Source organism: Chanos chanos, chromosome 2, assembly GCF_902362185.1.
Source record: "Chanos chanos chromosome 2, fChaCha1.1, whole genome shotgun sequence".
Classification (NCBI taxonomy): Eukaryota; Metazoa; Chordata; class Actinopteri; order Gonorynchiformes; family Chanidae; genus Chanos; species Chanos chanos.
In genome coordinates this window covers 16697243-16711271 of record NC_044496.1, presented here as the reverse complement: position 1 = coordinate 16711271, position 14029 = coordinate 16697243, and the positions used below count along the sequence as shown (strand labels likewise).

At 39.0% G+C, this 14029-nt stretch overlaps 1 protein-coding gene across 1 annotated transcript in view; it reads right to left on the bottom strand.

Annotated features, from left to right (window-relative positions):
* LOC115805327 (protein kinase C-binding protein NELL1-like) overlaps nt 1-14029 on the bottom strand; it is a 108549-nt gene that overhangs the window by 50068 nt on the left and 44452 nt on the right. The window lies entirely within an intron of this gene.

Here is a 14029-nt window from a genome sequence, read left to right as displayed (position 1 = left end):
GCAAAATATAGCCCATTTACACCACAATCTATGTCAAGTTAGTCACGCAGGACAAACCAGTGGAAATGAAAGGAATGAGAGAATAAACGGGCATCTGGTAATGAATAAATGATAGAACCATAGTATTGCTCATAGCTTGAGCACAACAAACACATCTAGTTACAATTTCAAACATCCATCCTGTAGTTAAAATGATGTGCTGCCAGATAAGACATCCTATCAGAGCTGATTAAGAGATTAGACCTTTTAAAATGCAGAGCAGAAAGAAGAAAAATAAGGGCATTAAAAGCAGAATGGGAGGAAACAAAACAATGATAAGCACTCTTTCATTATTTGTCCATTGTGCTTCTAGGACAGACTTGGAGAAGCTGAAATCCATAAACAAGTCCATTTTGCACAGCTTAAAATCAATAATTCAAAACCATGCTGTATACTGTACAGCATATGTGCAATTTGGTGATAGGGAACTCAAAAAGAGGCTTGGGCATTCAAAGTTATTAGACTCCTCAGGAAACAGTGAATAACAAATATGGGCTAATACATGAACAAACATACACAGGGAGACATGTTCAGACATGCAATCTACATTTCTGAAGGTGAACAGATACAATTTTGTGTGTGCATTCTGGAATGTGAGAACTTTGCCACCAATGCCAGTTGTAATAGTTCACCAAGGAGCAAGAAACAAACTCAGCGGGATCCGAAAGACAGATCATAGCAAGGTGATGATTCAGCCACCTCCAAATAGTATGACAATCCTCAAAACAAGCAGACACTATGAAAGACACTACCCTGACATTAACTTCCCTGAACCTCCAGGCCGGCTCAACATGCTCCTGTCTGAGAACAGGATATTCTCTCTTCAGTAAGTCTGTCAGGTCCACTGTCAGTTCAAGAGCCCTCATACCATAAATGGATGAGTAGACGAATGTAGTGTGAGGCTGACCTGAGAGTCATTCATCTTCCTTTGGTTTTAATAGAGCCTGGCTATGGAGGTTGGGTTGAATTCAGCCACGAATCTCTCTCATTTTCTCTATCTTCTTTATCCTCCCTCTCTCTTTCTCTCTCTCTCTCTCACTTTCTCCTCTCTTTGTACATTCATACGGGATACCTCCAAGTCACAGAGGATAAAAATTTCACTGTCCACCACTACAGGATGTCCATTGCTCATGCCAGCAGAAACAACACCTCAGGCTGGAGGTAACTTCACATTTATTTAAAACCCCCCATCAAAAGTCTTGCTTTATGCAATATACATTAGACTGTTTTCATTTCTTTATTCTTTGAAGAAGTGATATAAAGTTGTTTCAGAATTCCAGATTTAGTCACAGACTCCAGTTGAAAAACGTTCCTGATGCTTGAGATTCTTGCCATGGTTTTGCTGTCCTATATATGTTCAGGGTGTATATAGGAGAAGGAATTAAGCATTTAAAATTATTTTCCATTCAGAGTGAAGAGAATCAGTTACACTTGTACAGAAGGCGATGACGATGCACTGTCCCTTAGCAACATCAGTGGTTGAAGGGGAGCTCTCTGAGCCCATAATATACACTATGAAAAAAGGGTTAAACCCATCCCAGGAAACAAACAAACAAACAAACAAACAAAAACGCATCTTAATGAACAGTGATAACATGGTTGTATAATGCACGTTTGGTGCTGTAAACAAAGGTTTTGGTAAAAACAGCAAAGTTTCTGATAAAAATTTAAGCCTGCATGTAATTAGACACTTAAACACTGTTATGGGCACAAAATTCATCAGTATTCTTTGGAAGATCCTTACATGGCTAAAAAACAGTTCATAAAAAAACTATATAACTAAACTCCAGAATGGTACAAATTTGTCATGAGCACTGAAACGTGTGGCTGTGTTGTATGCATGATTCTATCTTTCCCACTTTCCTGTTTTAAATGGAAAAATGAGTTAATTACAAAATAAACATCAGCATCCCAAAACCCTGGGATAACATCTAACTCACTGTCAAAACCCTCCTCTTTACGAAACCCTCCTCTTTTACATATCTTCTCCTCTCTCTCACTCCCTGTTTTTCTTTCTCAAAGCCAACAATATCCCATGACCACCTGATTTCACCCCCACAAATCCTCATCTAGATGAGGAGATTAGAAAGACAGGCAGAGAGAGGAAATGTGGTTCTTTGCTCGCATATTGTGACAGGCTTGAAGTTGGATTAAAACAAATTAAAAAAAAATGTAAATCTAACAAACTAGCAAAGAACAAGATTCAGTAGATCTGAGAATGTGGGGACTGGGAGACAGGAAGGTGGGGGGGGGGGGGGTGTTTGCCTGAGTTGGTTATGTCTTTCTTTAGATAAGTCATGCTATCATTTCCCACTACAATAATGTTCGTAGCTCCCCTAAGGTAAGGGCATATGATTGTTCTGGTTTGAGCAGCAGCGTGAACAGTGGAGCATAGGGGTGGTATGGCCTGTCCAGTTCTATGGCCTTGACTGTCTGCAGCGCTGAATGTAAGAAGGGTGATTATATTTGGGATTTAACAGAGAGCACATGCAATGCATTGTTTTTGTTATGATTAATGGTGTGATAGCGCTGCCTGTTATGATGTAGCAGAAACACTGGCCTCCCTGGCGGGCAGGTGTGAAAATCATTGGCGTTTCATGTGCCCTCCAGATAAGAAACTGGTTAACCTTCTGCCAGTCACAAGCTACAGCTGCCACATACAGCTCAGTGCCTACAGCCAATTGTTGAATTAAGGAAGTTTTTTCCCCCCACTTATCTTAAATCATTCTCTTTCAAATGACATTTTGCATTAATCAAATTTTATTTAAAATTCCACTTAGTTCTTTTTTCGTTCAGTAAAAAAGAAAAAACTGAGGAATAATGATGTTTTCGCAAAATTTTCACAGCTTTGGAATTTCAGAGCTTTCCAACGTTTATTAATCATAATTTTTCAGGATCATTTATTATTTACTATTTCTATGGGCCTTGTTTAAATAAAATGATATAGGTATAGACTTCAGAGTTTCTGAAGTTTTCTGAATCAAGTTAAGGTGAAGTTAGGAAGCTAGGTCTGTACAGTCTTGCTGAGGTAACAACTGCAGAGGTAAATATGGACAGGTAACTCCTACAATGTAACAAATTTTCCTGTAAAATTATAGTAAAATACTGGAGGTCGGCAGTATTTTACGGTATTTTTACAGTATCACTATCGTAATTTATTTCAACAGTTAATTACTGTAAAATTTATTACATTACTCTACTGCAGAATGCGAGGTTTGCGGTAAAATCCTGGCAGCTGTGTCGCCAGTATTGTACTATAACTGTACAGTGTCACTACCGTAATTTGTTTCAACAGTTCATTACTGTAAAATTTAAACCACAACTTACTCCCAGATCTCTGCTCTAGTAGTGGGCCACTCGATTCATTTTAGTGAACTGATTCTTTAAAACAGTTCGAGAAACTGAGCCGGGTTTTTTTCGCGTATTGGAGTCTTGATTCTTTTGCACTTCTGGTGTGTTTCTCCCCTTGTTTCATCAGCATACAGCACTCACTGAAGCTTTACGTTGAATGCAAAAGGCTGTGTACAAATCCAATGTTAATAAAATAATTACTCAAACTTTGCATAATTTCAATAGCACATCACATGCAATGCTGTCTTGAACTAGGAGCTGTCCTCCTCTAGTTCTCTCCCCTCTTACTCTCTGTCCAATATTGGCCTTCATTGTTGTCCAAACCAGATGTTTACCTGTGGCCAATTTATAGTGTTCAAGCTCTGATTTGTAAGAAAACTCATTATCTAAAAGTGTTTTCACATATGTCAATGTGGAAAGGCAATTGGCAAAATAGTGAAGCAACGTAGAGACCAATGTTTACAGTTTTGCAAAAATTGCGTCATAAAGTTACAAACTGAGTGTATTTTGCCCGTAAAATGCTAGCATTCTGCTCATCTATGCTGACTGATCGGTTAAGGGTTTACCACTGACTGCGACAGGACATCCTCCCTCTGTGGCACCCAGGGTCTTCGGAAGTTTTGAAATGAAGTCGACTGAAAATCTAGAGGAGGACCATGTAGATCTTCGAGTTTGACAGCTAAATGTAGATCTGGCTAATGTAATAGTATGGTAACTAGTCATGGTGCTGAATGCCGTAAAGTGTAAAAATGGTGAATGTCATAAAATGGCTCGTGGTGCATGACATCAGAAATATTCACAGAAAGGTATTTTACCACAATTGATAAACTGTAAAAAAAAACTAAAAATGGAACTATATCTATTGTCTCGACCCGTTGTATTGAAAACATAATGAAAATTGCAAGAAAAAAAAATTACCCCTTGAAAGTTACATTTTTGGGGGTTACCGGTCCATAAGCCCCCATTCATTCTGGACTGACTCACAAGCGCCCCTATGAAACAGGAAGTTCAGAGAGTGGAAGTTCTCTCCTATTTAGAAATTCTCTGCTGTGCGTCTTTCAGCCTCTGACTTCCCTGCTTCTGAACTAAGAAGTCTAAGTCTAAGAAGCATCTCCTAGCTAGGCCTTATGGGATATTGGAATGGTGTACCCACTCAATCGATAGAATGACCCAGGATGTCTTCGGGGTGTCTTCGGGTAGAATCGGGCGTCTTCGGGAAGAATCGTCTGCTCTGCTGTATGAACCATTGAACAGGAGCTGAGCCACGAGTTCAGGCAGACTCATCTTCTGCTTGAACCGTTGAACTCTAGCTTCTGAACTCGGGTTTTCAAACTCGAGCTGTCAAAGTTTAAACTTGTGCTTCCAAACTCGGGTTTTTGAACTTCAGCCTCCTGGCTCCAGAGCTACAGAAGGCTGATGGTCAAGACGCTACAGAGGTTACGTTACAGGCTAAATTCAGATCCTTTTGTTTGTAATACAAAGATTAAAAATGATTACTTCACTGCGGTAAATGTTAACACTTGTCAACTTAGTAGGATAATTAGTCTATTTTCTTAAGAGGCTGACATTACTGCATCCTATTTTTTGGGAGCGCATTAGTCCACACTGTCTTGCTCTTTGTTGATTGTTATTAGGTCATTGCTGTGCACACTGTGTAGCGATATCAAAGGTTTCCGACTGATTGCATGCAGCTGACATGGAGCAGCTGAATTAGAAAAAAAAGAATGAGTCAGTTGTGCTGGAGAACTGGTGCGAACGACTATCGTTCAAAAAGAATGACTCGTGCATGGACTGCACACCACTACCCTGCTCAGAACACATCTGTCAGCTGACGCTGTGAATCAGACGCCAAGTTGAGCCTCGTTTTAGTTAGCATAAATTATAGGCCTATCTCACAAATTGGGAAACCAGATTCACAAATGTAACTTTAATTTCGCAGTATGATGTTACCGACCTTTTTGTTGGTTTCTAGAAAGGAAGATGAATGATGATTGAAAGTCAATTGTTGCATGTGGCTCACTGCTCTACTACTGCAAAAAAAGAAAATACTGCATTGTACTGTCAAATATTACGGGAGCCTGCTATTAGCGGTCAGTCTTGTTTTTGGCTCCAAAAAAGCATCAGACTTTACAGTATTTTACCGTATTTTGGAAAAACAGTACATTACTGTTAGTATTTCACTGTTTTATAGCAGTTTATTATAGTGTAAGAAACAAGTAATTAAGACATGGAAAGTACTTTCTTTCCAGCTTTAAAGTACATTGAGGCTTTCTCAAAGGTGCGGTTCCTAAAAACGATTAAGAAACATCCCATCATGCATGGAGTAACATACGATAATGCTGTGCCCAACAGCATGTTATCTTTTGCACCATAGTTACAGGAGGTGATCTCTCTGATGGTGAAAGAGGGGTGATTTATGTCTGCCAGGAGTTTTCAACTTCCAGATAATTCACAAAAAACAAGGACTAAGCTAATGCTATTATGAAGATCTGAGGGAAAGACATCATCATCTAAGGTCAACTCTGGATAACAGTGTGTACTCCACAGCATGATGCCTTTGCATTGATTTGACATGCAGGGCAGAACAAATGAGTTGCTCTGAATCACTTGACTGCAAATATAACCCTAGGGCATGAGTAGGCAGTTTCATTAAGAACAATTTGTCAAGAATTTCACAGAAAGCACTACTAGGATCAGGTTGCAGTGCATTAATTTCTTATTACACCTAGACATTCATAGTTGTGACTAAGAATGTGTGAAGAACATATGCAACGGACTACTGACCAGTAGAAAAAGTCATATGATCAAATGAGCCATCCATTACTGTTCCTCACCAGCACTCTAAAAAGGGCCAAACACCCTTCTACGAACTTTATGCTGCTGTTTCCTCTATTTTGGCAGTTACCCAAAGTGTAACGTTGAAAAAACTGACACAGTGCTCTATTAGTCTAAGAATATGCAGGGAAATGCTACATAAAATGTAAAAACATATTAAAGCACTTGCTTCATTTGCAGTAATCAAGCCTGATTGAAAAATTACATTGTGGAAGCACTTTACCTGGCCAGTAAGTACTTTACTTAACTTCAGTACAGGTTAGTGACACACGGTATCACAAGGAGACAGGGCTAATGGTGCTAATAACACTGTGTGTCAACACCCCACTGATATCCAGTGGCTTAGTAGACTATTACAGGCAATTACTATCTTTAGTGTTGTCAGCACGGCAGAGAAACACAATATTTCCTTATCTAATATTTTAATATTCTGGGTGTAATTGCAATCGTATCCTTTTGTAATTCAAATATTCTCTGACAACAAACCATTGGCAGAATAGCAGTTAATCACCTCGGTAGAGATTTTGGCCTGACACTTTGATCAAGGACAACAATGACAAGCCACAGAATGATATTATATCATCTTGAAAAACCCAAACTGTTTCTAAAATAACAGTCTCTCCTGTATGATTATTATGCCTGTTGTGGTTGGCATTTTTATATGAACTAATGAGAACTAAACTTGTTTATGTCCTTCCCTAATGCTTTTTGTAAGATAATGAGCTGTGCTACTGTGCAATGTGTGAGAACACTGTTTTCTGGTCTTTGAAAATACCTAGGTTGGAACTATTTGATATTATAATTTAAAGTAAGACAGCAACACCATCAACTTGGTAAACACTTAGCTTCTCATCCTGGCATATGTGTTACAGTGTCCCTGTTGATTTTCCTCCTAAGAAAAGAAGCGTACACTGAGCAATAGAGAAAAAATACATTTGTGTTAAATTATGAATGACTACAGTGCTGTTTTCTCAGCTCTGACGCTATAAACTCTGTATGAAATCAATGGGCGCTTGGTTCACTGCACAGAAGAGAGTTGGTGCTGAGTGTTGAGTTCATAAACAGTTTCATTGTACTTCGCAGTACTGGACAGAGAATGAAACGGAGTGAGAGAGGCACACAGATGGACAGAGAAACAGACGGACAGAGAGAGACAGAAAGAGAAACAGATAAAAGGGGAGCGATAAATACAAGTACCTATGGATCGTGTTTGGCTGTTAATGTTAAAATTTCTGGTGTATAAGCAATTCATATCACTCAACAGGGAGAGTAATAGAAAGTGTTCTTTAATGAAGCAAATCTACAGCCTTTAGCCCAGTAGAATTTTCATTCTTATTGAAAGGGATGTCAGTGAGACAGAGAGAGAGAGATGTAAAGCTGGTCTATGTTGAGTCTTAGGGGGGACAGTACATGATAAGAGTTCTGGACTTGTGCTGGTACCACTGAGTGTGTCTTTTCATCATTCCAGACTGCATACTTAAAAGGCAGTTTGGGACAAAGGGACCTTTAAAATATTGCCATGTTCCACGTAGTCATTTATCCTTTACTGCATCTCTGTAGAGCCAATGTGTCTTGGTTCTCATAGAAAATTAAATTACCTTTGCTGAGGACATACTGAAACACCACTGACAGCCTCAATAGACAGAAGTAGTTTATAGAGTAAATGCAAGCAAGTGATAGAGTTTTTTTCTACAATGAAACACTCCACACCAATATCCATTCAACACAAGCACAAGACACCATGTTGAACAGTTCTAACAAACCAATCTCTGTGCGGGAGAACAATCAGAATATTTACAGTCAGCTAAATTACAACTGTATCCCTGTATATGGGGAGTTTCAGAACGGTACTAAGCATGGATTTAGATATGAGCTACACAGCAAACATTACCAATGCTGGGTCTGAACACAAGGTTACATAAGACATTCAAAGTAACGCCCGGTCTCATACACCTCTGATAAGAAAATGTATCCAAATGACATTACAATGATGAAAGAGACTAGACTCTCTAAACCTTACATGGGCAAGCGTGTTCCCTGGGATTCCACACCACAGAAGCCGCTTAACTGTGGATTCAAAGCCTGAGTCTAACCAAATTTTTTGTAGCCAGTTGTCCATCTCTGTGACACACTTTCTAAATACAGAAGCTCCGATAATGTATTTCCATTGAGTGAAATAAACTATAACTGAGAATGATGAGCAGGTATTCAGCTGTTAGATGCAGGAGAGATGAATGCCACATGGAGTTTGAGAATAGTGGATACAGGCCATGTAGTCATTTGGCTTTAGTTTGAATAGGGGTATTTTTGTACAAGTGTAGAAGAGTGTGGTTGATGATTTTATGAATGATATAAATTAATACTTTTTTTTCTGTTGTGTTTACCAGGTCAGTGTTCCCTTTCACTGGAGCCCTACAGCCAATCAGCGATGACTTTTAAAAGCATATCACTGTACCCTTTTGAAGAATTTTCAATTAAATCTTTCAGAGGAACCTTTGATATTTATCAGGTCCATGCCCCTTGAGCTCTGTCCATAAAACCAAGCTTGTATCACACATCTATCCTCATTTACATATGCTTATTTCTCCTGAACAACACCAAAGGCTGCCAGGCTCTCTTTTTCTCAAATACATGCATCTTGGTTCAATAAGATTGTAGCAGTAGCCTTTCTCAGGTCTCGGATGAGTGTCTATGGAAAGAGTGGAGCGAGGGAGAAAACAAGACACGGTGGAATCTCCTCCTCATCACGGAGAGGATAAGTGTAGACCTCAAATTCATTGTACTCTCATTAAGACACCAAAGCTCCTCAGCTTCTCTGATGATTGTGTGCAATTAACACCTTGCAAAGAATTGAGCTGTTACCTCCTGAGGAAGTTTACATAGAAAGAAACACACCTCTATTACCATGGTGCTACACTGAGAGAGATGTGTTTCTTATTCTAATTCTGACAGACTAATCAGCAGACAGTTATATCAAATAGCTGAAATAAAGGTATGTACACAACATCCACGCATCCATAAAAACATACGAACATACATACATACATACATACAGTCAAGCTGTCCAAAATACACTATTCAGCTATCAAACAACTCTGCTACTCCCCTGATCATGAAAGAATGAGAATAAGAATAAGAATAAGAATAAGAATAAGAATAATAGAAGTGATTTTTTTTTCCACAAAGAATGTCAAAAATAAAATGGAGAAAAAGTAGAACTAAAATGGAGCTATTACTGGCAAACTTATGAGTAAAGTATACAACTGTCAAATTTATGATAAAATTGTGTTGTTTCAAATTTCCTCTTCAAAGTAGCAGAACAATGTGAATGCTACAGTTCAGACATATAAAGTGTGACTCATGATAAAATGCACTCAGTACATAGTTCTGGTGTTAAATGTAGTTACATTACAATCACATAACAATAATACCACGAGATAGGTGTAAAGCTACAGCCCCATAGCGGCAGTGTGTGGGCTTCAGTGGAGGGCATACACACAGAACAGGTGCAAGCACTCAGATTCGTTGTAAGATTAGCCTCCGCCTGGTGTCAGAAATACACTAAACCTTGTTACAGAGCCTTATCAGTGAAAGCAAGCTGCTCCTTCACATAGTATTTCTGCTTTTGTGTGAGTGTGTTTGTGTGTTTCAGGGTGTGTGTGTGTGTATGTGTGCATACCACTTTAACAGACATATATGCACACCAAAGATGCACTATCCACTACCAGTGGTACAAGCTTCCTAACCATCAATTAAAGAACTACATATAAGACTGTTTAAAGTCTTCTTTAGATATGCCACAATATTATCTTCTCAGATATGCCACAATATTATCTTCTTTGAAAATACTGCATTGTTTCCAAATGTCTGATTGAATATCTTATGTTCTTATAATTATAGCTGCTTAAATCTCAAGAATCCACATAATATGGTATGCTGAATGAAAAATCTAAAAATTTTACCAAAACTTCTTTCAAAGTACTGATTGGTTCCCTGGGGCTGACGATATAAAAGAAACATTCCCTTCTTCTGACAAAGGAGCAACTCACAGTTGAAACATTAAGATTCATGGCAAGCGCAACTGGTGATGATGGATCTATCATAGCATTATGCATGGCGTTATGCTGCACTGAAGGCATGATGACTCACAGGCCACTAAGTGCATTATGAGAATGGTTTTATGGTGATATACTCTAGTGGGCTAACGTCATGGGATAACAGTGTTCTCTCTCTCTTGAGTGTTCTGTCACCATTACAGGAGCAGAGCTTTACCGGACCATTGTATGCTTTTGACGTGATGGTTGAGAACATCCCCCCAAAGCAGTGAAGAAATTATTTAGGTTAAATTAGGTGCTCTAGTGGCATAAACCGAAACATGAACACATGCAGATGGTCTGGTTCTGAATCTTCAAAGAAAAAGGTGCAAATTAGATCAAGCTTGTTGGATATGTGTAGTACTACGAAGTTTTGAATCCATTTCAGACAACAAGCCTGAGGGTCCAGCGTACCCTACCAAAACTAAGACACGCTCTGCTGGCATGAAGAGAATATCAGCTTTGAGAAGAGATGATACTGAAAGAGATGGTATTTTAATGAACCAGTCCATTAGAGAGGTAGCACGGTTTGGCTTCTGATATACATTCTTGGCAGTATTCTCAGATCACCACACAGCATAATGCAGTTTGTCTAAATGTGAGTCACGTTTCATTAAAAGATGCTATGCTATTGATGTCATATCTGACAGGAATGTGGTATATATATTTAACACTTCTGGTATGAAACATTGGTGATTTTTTTCCCAAACTGGAATGCCTAATTACCCAGCAATCTCATAAGTGTACCCTTCACACAGCAGTCACCTCAGTCAAGGTGAGTGAGGCTTCACATGTGAAGTCACTCATTTTTCCATGCTACCAGCTCAGTTGTATTGACAAGCAACATAACGTACTTATGGGAGAGTGATATCTCCTTGACTCTACCTGTAACAACATAGTCTGATAAACAAACGGATTCCTGCCTGACTCACTCTCCAAGGGAACATGACCAATTGTGTTCACGTGGAGTCTTGAAAGAGTCAGCGAGTCTGGCACAGCTTGGTTTCAAATAGTGAATTCCCAATGCAGGATGCAGTTTTGCATTGTCTGACATACTGACTGAAACATCTCTAAACTAGCAAATACACTGATCGCAAATCAGGTGCTCACTTACAGAACAATAGAACGACTTCTTAAGTCTCACCTGTTTAAGATATTTGAGAACTTTCATTCAGGTCACAGAGATTAGACCAGCCTTGTGGTACCATTTCAGTATATTTAGGGCCTTTCCCTATTAGTTCAATTGTCCTACATATTGGACATGTCTAATGTGTTTGTTTTCACTATGATCACAAATATTAGGTCAACTATGAGGAAAAGTGAGATAATGAATTAGGTAGGAAACCACAAAGCGCCATTTCGCTGTGTAAATGTTTAAACATAAATCTGCCTCTGGCCTTCCTGTAGTGCTGGGAACATGTTGCTCTGTTTGACTAAGACTCCCTGGGGTCCTATGACATGTTACGCTCAGCTCTGGAAGAGATGTGCCAAACCACGTTGGCCTTAATAGCTCTGTCTCGTTCCCACAACATAGCGTATGACATGTCTACTGAATAAGACGGGAATGCAGAGACTTCAGCTTATATCTGCACAGTGAAATTTGAGGGAAAAAAATACGTGTGTGTTGATGTGCTCTCTATCTAAATATGTCTGCCCCTGTCTGTCACTGAGGCTTAGCCAGCACGGTAGACTCTGAGCTTTACTGGGGAGTCTTTGAAGTGCAAAATGTTGACATGACCAATCAATAACAGTGGCGGTGTGTGTGCAGGATTAGACTGTGTTTCCCCAGATGAGCTAGCATGGATTTCAGCCTTCACATTTTCCTTTACTCGTAAAAACAACCTGTTGCTGACCGACGGCATCTTTGGTAACATCAGCTGAAAAATGACAGCTCTAATCATCTTCCTTCTGAGTAATTACTGGGTGGTTTAATAGTGCTCCAACTTTACAGTGGGTTGGTTTCAGTAATAAAAGCTAGCAGTGAGAGTGCTGCCGAGGCAGATATAGCACCTCTTTAGGCATGGAGGGGCTCATCATGGCTCGTCTTCTGAAGACAATAATGCAATGTGCAGTAGGCTGCTTAATGTCTTCCACAAGCAGAGAGGATATGCTTGACCTTCTGCCAAAATGACTAGGCAAGATAAAGCACCCCACATACAAAGAGTGGCACTCAGGCTCAGAGTAAGTGTTTTCTGTACAGGGTGGAGTCCCTCTGCTTGAAATAACAGGAAAACATCTCGTAGGCTCAACGCTGTCCTCTATTCCCTGTATATTGTCTATACGCCATTTACTGAAACATCGTTTTAACTGAGTAGTCCTAGTATTTAGGTTTCAATGACTGACCTTAAAGAATGAATGAACAAGTAGAGTGCTAAATGTAACCATTTTAATCCAATTAGAACAGAGTTGCAATAGTGTTTTGTCTACTCTGGTTTAGCTACTGTAATGGAGTTGGTGATGTATAATCTTGTCAGTGCTGAGGTTTGTCATAGTGATGTCCTCTGAATTAAAAACATATTAAAATGAAACACTGATGGCAAATATGCAGCCCAGAGGCACTTTTCATTTTCATAAGCAATTACCTGGGTGAACTAATAGTTATATTTTTCAAAACGTTAGCAAAGCCTAGAAGGGACGAGTGTCAGAAAATGGATTTCAGTGAGAAGGACCTGGTAGGGTCTCAGAAAAACGAGAGAGAGAGAAATGGAGATTAAAACAGATTATTATTATTATCATTATTATTATTATTATTGTTATTGTTGTTGTTGTTGTTGGTGGTGGTGTTGGTGTTGTTGTTGTTGTTTCAGAAATATTTTAAACTGCACCAGAATGTACCATAACATTCTAGATAACTGTTATGTTGAAAAAGACAGGTGACATGTGGAGACATCTGTCTAGGAGCACATTCTGCCGCTGAGTGCCTTTGCATTCGGATAAAACAATACAGAGTAAGGTAATGTCACCCAGTGCTTCTCTCAGTTTTATACTGACAATAACGATGCCCTCAAAGCATGAAAAATATTAACCAAACTACTCATTGTGGTGAAACATCATTGTTTTGCTATATAAAAGAAATACAGCTGTAGGATGGAAGTACTGTTCAGCATTCTCATTACCATCAACCTCTCAGATAATCAACCTGTGAGCTGAAACAGAAATATGTAGTGCAAACATAATAAGCAAAACACTTTTTGTCTCAGTCATTTAAATATATGCACAATGTAACTAAAAGCAGAGCTGCTTCACTCATTCTGGCCTTTAAAAAATACACTAATTAACGCCCCAACTGAAAGTTTTACCTTGAGAGCAGTGCTATTTGTTAGGATTATTCAAATCTAGCCCCAGGATTGTGAAACCAGACTAGTGACTCTGAACTTGTTAATAGCATAATTATATAACTATAGTTCAAAAAAGGCCCATACAGATTGCATCAATGGCTTGCATGTGCATTTTACTTCAATAATCAGCACTGTGCCTTTGCTCAACACTTCAGACCAGCTTTATGTGAATGAAATCACAAAAGTAAACAATAGCAGAGAGAGGAATTATATTACAGCAAAGTCACTCTGGGCACACTGTGCCAGTGCCTAACCTTACAGACATCTCACACACAGCAAGCAATTCAAGAGCCAAATTATGTCAAAGTAACTTATAACTTATACCCAAATAACTCCACCATCGCCACAGAGTCACGTCTCAAACATATGTAC